Here is a 6,000-nt window from a genome sequence, read left to right on the forward strand (position 1 = left end):
CCAAAAGGCTCTCTGGCAATCAGTACAAAAATAAAAACAACACAGCTGCAAACCTGTGAACTCTCCTCCACTGCACTCTTGAGTCTGAATCCAACCCAGGGCTTTACGTACACTATGCAATTACTCATGACAGATGTGTGCCCCGGCTGATCTCTTATGTTAGCATGATGCCCCAGACAGCAAAATCGCCATCCTCTTCAAGTCTCTTGATTGGCTTCTGTAGCCCTCATTGTCCATCCTCAACGTTGGAGACACGTCTTTCTCCGCTTACCTTTTTCTGCTCCTAAGGAGTACGAGATTTGTTGGCCTGCGTCTGATGGCCATCCCTGGCCTGTCTCATTTTATTCAGACATGGGACACATGCTTCCAGGGAGGACATGCCTTCCCTCAGCCAAGGAGTAGCTCTTGACCTGGATCCACCGTCGTGTGATCCACCTCAGCTTGCCAGCCAGCCTGAGCTCATGCCTGTTGAACGGTTGTGAGAAGGCTTTTTAAAGATCTGTGTGCTCAGGTGATCGGCGAGTGATCATCACAGACTGCTTAGAGCTGTGCCAACTGTCCTGGAACTGTGTCACGGAATCCTGCTTTTAAAACTTTGTCAGCCAGGCGGTGGTGGCGCATGCCTGTAATCCCAGCACTCTGGGAGACAGAGGCAGACAGATTTCTGAGTTCAAGGCTAGCCTGGTCTACAGAGTGAGTCCCAGAACAGCCAGGGCTATACAGAGAAACCCTGTCTTGAAAAAACCAAATCCATAAATAAATAAATAAATAAATAAATAAATAAATAAATAAATAAAGTCAAAATATTAGTAGAATCAGATGAAAAAATGGAGAGAATCCAAGTCCTCTTGGTTTCCAGCCACTGAGCTAAACCTGAGCCTCTGATTTTCTGATGGTTCGTGCGCCTTTTAATTGAGATCCTCCCCAAGCCTAAGGCATAGCCCAGTGGTCAGTGCACACACACTCACCCACACATGTGGTTCAGCCTAGTTCCCGTGACTCTAAGCTCTAGGGCAGACACTCCTGGGCTCTGAAGATGAACGCCACTTCTGCGGATGGCAGGCTCACACTTGGTTAAGGTGTCTGTCCCTTTCTTCATGACTTTTAGTAGATTCAGTCCAGGCCAATCAAAATCTCTGTAGGATTCTTTGCAGAAATCAAATGAGCTCATTCTGGATTTTAGACACAGAGGCAAGTTTTAGGAAATTTTGTGTCTTGGCCCCACTGAGACTTTTGTTATTTTTTTTCTTGGTTTTTCAAGACAGGGTTTCTCTGTGTAGCCCTGGCTGTCCTGGAACTCACTCTGTAGACCAGGCTGGCCTCGAACTCAGAAATCCGCCTGCCTCTGCCTCCCAAGTGCTGGGATTAAAGGCGTGTGCCACCTTGCGTGTATGAGTTGTACTCCTGGTGCCACAGAGTTCCCATTACTCTACCCGAGTTAATAACGCTCGTCAGTCTTTGCTGCTAGGCAGCGGAGAAGGGTGCAACAAAGTGGAGACAAAACTGAAACAATTCGGCAGAGCGGGTTAACTTGACACATGGAGAAAGGAACATGAAGTCTGCTTTAAAAGGAACTTCAGTCTGTGACTCTCCATAGGAAAAACTGCCTAGGTTCAGCCCGCATCCCCACAAAGCAAAACAAACAAACAAAAAACAATGTTGAGGGTGGAGACAGGACTCGGTAGTTTAGCAGTGTTTCCTGCTCTTCCAGGGGCCAGAGTTGGGACCCCAGAACCCACCTTGTCAGGCTCCTGAACACTGAGTAGCTCCTGGTGGTCAATCCTCTTACCTCTGGGCTCCTGTATTCATGTCACATACCCATAATTTAAAATAAAATAAATATTTCAAAGGATGTTTTAAAAACACAATGCTAAGTCAACAATCATATGGTACTCTGCGCACAATTTTTATGTTTTATGTATCAGTTAAAAATTAACTCAAGGAGGCTGGAGAGATGGCTCAGCAGTTGAGAGCACTGACTGCTCTTCCGAAGGTCGTGAATTCAAATCCCGGCAACCACATGGTGGCTCACAACCATCCATGATGAGATCTGGCTCCCTTTCTGGTGTGTCTGAAGACAGCTACAGTGTACTGTACTTACATATAACAATAAATAAATTTTTAAAAAATTAGTTCTCAGAGCCGGGCGTGGTGGCTCACGCCTGTAATCCCAGCACTTGGGAGGCAGAGGCAGGCGGATTTCTGAGTTTGAGGCCAGCCTGGTCTACAGAGTGAGTTCCAGGACAGCCAGGGCTACACAGAGAAACCCTGACTCAAAAAAAAAAAAAAAAAAAAAAAAAACCAAAAATTAGTTCTCTCCACTAGTGGAGCAGGATGCCCAAAGGAAAGAAGGCCAAGGGGAAGAAGGTGGCCCCGGCCATCGCCATCGTCAAGAAACAGGAGGCCAAGAAGGTCAACCCTTTGAGGAAAGGCCCAAGAACTTCGGCATTGGGCAGGTCATCCAGCCCAAAAGAGACCTAACACGCTTCGTCAAATGGCCCCGCTACATCCGGCTGCAGCAGCAAAGAGCCATCCTCTATAAGCGGCTCAAAGTCCTTCCTGCCATTAACCCGCTCACCCAGGCCCTGGACGGGCAAACAGCTACCCAGCTGCTTGAGCTTGCCCACAGGTACAGGCCAGAGACAAAGCAGGAGAAGAAGCAAAGGCTGCTGGCCCCTGCTGAGGAGAAGGCCGCTGGCAAAGGGGACGTCCCAACTGAGAGACCCCCTGTCCTCTGAGCAGGAGTCAACACAGTCACCGCCTCGGTGGAGAACAAGAAGGCTCAGCTGGTGGTGACTGCCCATGATGTAGACGCCATTGAGCTGGTGGTTTTCCTGCCTGCCCTGTGTTCAAAGATGGCGGCGCCCTACTGCATCATCAAGGGAAAGGCCAGGCTGGGGCACCTGCCTGGTCCACAGGAAGACATGCACCACCGTTGCCTTCTCACGGGTTAACTCGGAAGACAAGGGTGCTCTGGCTAAGCTGGTGGAAGCTGTCAGGACCAATTATAATGACAGACATGACGAGATCCGCTGTCACTGGAGAGGCAATGTCCTGGGTCCTAAGTCTGTGACTTGAATTGCCAGGCTGGAAAATGCAAAGGCTGAAGATCTAGCCACTAAATAGGGTTAAATGTACACTAAGTTTTCTGTACATAAATATAATTACAAAATTTAAAAAAATTAAACTGGGCTGTGGTGGCTCTTGCCTTTAATCCCAGCACTTGGGAGCAGAGGCAGATGGATTTCTGAGTTCGAGGCCAGCCTGGTCTACAGAGTGAGGTCCAGGATAGCCAGGACTACACAAAGAAACTGTCTGGAAAAAAAAACAAAAAAAGAAAAAAATTAACTCAAAATAGATTCTAAACTATAAATATGACATCTAAAACTAAAATCCCTCCTGAGGTAGATTATGGGATTAAAGGGAGCTGCAGTAGCCAGGAGGAACAGATTAGCCCCAGCCAGTCCTGGATTTCTTTTCAGTATTGGTCTCCTCTTTGATCTTTTTTTCCCCTTGCGTTAACCTTTCTTTTTTACAAAAGCCAATATGAGAAACTCGAATACCAAGACCTGGCATCATGGCGCATTCGATCATCTCCATTGGCTTTATAATCTTCCGCCAGACATGAGCCAGTCCTACCGTCTGCCTGGTGCCTTTTAAACATACGGATTGTTCTTAATCATCCTCGCGGCTTGCCCACACTCCAGGCTGTTGCAGTGTGAACACGAGCTTCATATCCGATGTCAACTTTAGCAAAAATACACGCAGTGCAAAGCCCTTCCCGGCTTCATCCCAGGTACCTGGGCAGAGAGCAGCAACGTGCCTGGCCAGGCTCCCTGGCATCCTTTGCTGTGCGCTGGTGTCCAGCCTTCACCTGATGTGACATAACCAAGCTTTTCTCAAATCCGGTATTACCTAGGACAAGGGATGGCATCGGATGCACCGTAAGCCTGAATTTGTGTGTGTTTTCTGTGCCTCATTCATCCCGTCCCCCGGGCTTGGTTTTGCTACTGCAGTAACACAAAGGTTCCACTAGGTGGAGGCAGAGCACCAGTGTTTGTATTGCAAGCATGGTTCTGCAAACTCATTCCCAAATACAGTCTTGAACATTTTACACTGTATGTAAAGTAAATACATAATTAAAACGTATAGATTGAGTATCACATATAATCCATAATGGGAATGTGTTTTTGTTAGACTCTATATCTTTTCAATAATTTTATCTAATAAATTCCATTTGAACATAGAGACTATTTCGTAATTAAGAATTTTAGATAGAAGACATTCTAAGCCGGGAGATGGTGGCACACACCTTTAATCCCAGCATTTGGGAGGCCGATGTAGACAGATCTCTGAGATTGAGGCCAGTCTGGCCTACAGAGTGAGTTTCAGGACAGCCAAGGCTGCCTCTGGGCAAATGAACAAAAGATCTAGAAGTAATCAGGGCAATACAATATACAAGTGTACAAAGTATGCTAACAATCTTAAAGGTAATTCGTTGAGTAAAATGTTTTTTATTGTCTTGGTTTTTTTTTCCCTAAGTACTATTTAAGGAAGACAACTGTTTTTGTTTGGTTTTAAGGTGAGTGTGTGTGTGTCTGTGTCTGTCTGTCTGTGTCTGTCTGTCTGTCTGTCTGTCTATTTGTTTCCATGTAGGGTCTGGCTACATGTGGCTCAGAAGGGCCTCAAACTTACCCCCACTTGCCTCAGCCTCCCAAGAGCAGGAGGTCGGAGTCTGATTCCCACGTCAGACTTATTAATAAATTAACATGACTCTTGCTTTTCCTTTCATTCTTTTCCATTTTCCTGTGTGTGTGTTGGTGTGTATGTGTGTGTTATGCTTGCATACATGAAGTCATGGGGTGTGCATATGCATATTCATGTGGTCCTGGGGTGCACATATGTGTTCATGTGGTCATGGGTAAGCACATACATGTTTGTGTGGTCATGGGATGTGCATATACATGTTCATGTGGTCATGAGGATACACATGCGTGTTCATGTGGTTATGGGGGGTGCACATATATGGTCATGGGGTCATGGGGTTGTACACATGCATGGTCATGTCATGGGAGTGCACATGCATGTTCATGTGGTCATAGGGGTGCACATACATGTTCATGTGGTTGTGGGGGGTACACATGCATGTGGATTGATGGATGCTTGTGAAGGCCCAGGTTGACAGGACAGACTTCCCTGCTTTTCCACCTTATTCAACGAGGCTGGGTCTCTTGGTCACACGCAGAGCTTGCCTATAGTGCTAGTCTTTCCTAAGGAATCGCCCTGACTCTTCTGTCTGGGCTGGAGTTTCGAGCCAGCCACATGCCCCTCAAATATGGGTACGGGGGGGGGGGGTATTTCCAGTCCTCTTGCGTGCATGGCAAGCATTTAACCTTTCTGAACTATCTCCCCAGTTCAGTTCCACTTCATAAATGTATGAAGCACACTTGGCTGTGACTGTGGCCATAACAGATGAAAGGTCTCAGGAGCAGAGAAGGAGAGGAATGAGCCAGCCAGGAGTGCTGCGGGGGGAGAAAGCTCGGGGAACCAGCCGGCACCGGTCCAGAGGCTGTGGCTAACAACAGACTGGATTGTGTACTTGGGCGATTGGGAGATATAATGTGTGTGTGTGTGTGTGTGTGTGTGTGTGTGTGTGTGTGTGTGTGTGTTCTGAGAGGCTGGGGAGGAAACCGCACCATCAGGTTCCATATGAGGAGCAAAGGAACCGGGAGTGGAAAACTGAGATCAAGTGTGCTGTGACTCCTGGGACTGCGAACCCGGCCCGGGCTCAGAGTAGAGTTAGGGTCCCAGTGACCCCAGCTAGCAGCACAATGTCCTCAGGGAGCGAGGAAGGGAGCTAAATTTGTCTGTGTCTCTTCTGAGGACTTGGGGTTAGGCAGAAAATGTGCTAGGAGAGACCCCAAGCTGGGGTGGGAAGCGAACAGGCAGCGGGCACAGTAAGTGGGTGAGGAGCCAGGCCCACGCCTCAGACCCGGCCCC

The 6,000-nt window shown here is 47.8% G+C and overlaps 1 pseudogene; it reads left to right on the forward strand.

The window, feature by feature from the left end:
• The first annotated feature begins 2,334 nt into the window (after positions 1-2,334).
• LOC127692517 (60S ribosomal protein L7a-like) lies at positions 2,335-3,126 on the forward strand (annotated as a pseudogene).
• Positions 3,127-6,000: the final 2,874 nt, after the last annotated feature.

This window comes from Apodemus sylvaticus, chromosome 9, assembly GCF_947179515.1.
Source record: "Apodemus sylvaticus chromosome 9, mApoSyl1.1, whole genome shotgun sequence".
NCBI lineage: Eukaryota > Metazoa > Chordata > Mammalia > Rodentia > Muridae > Apodemus > Apodemus sylvaticus.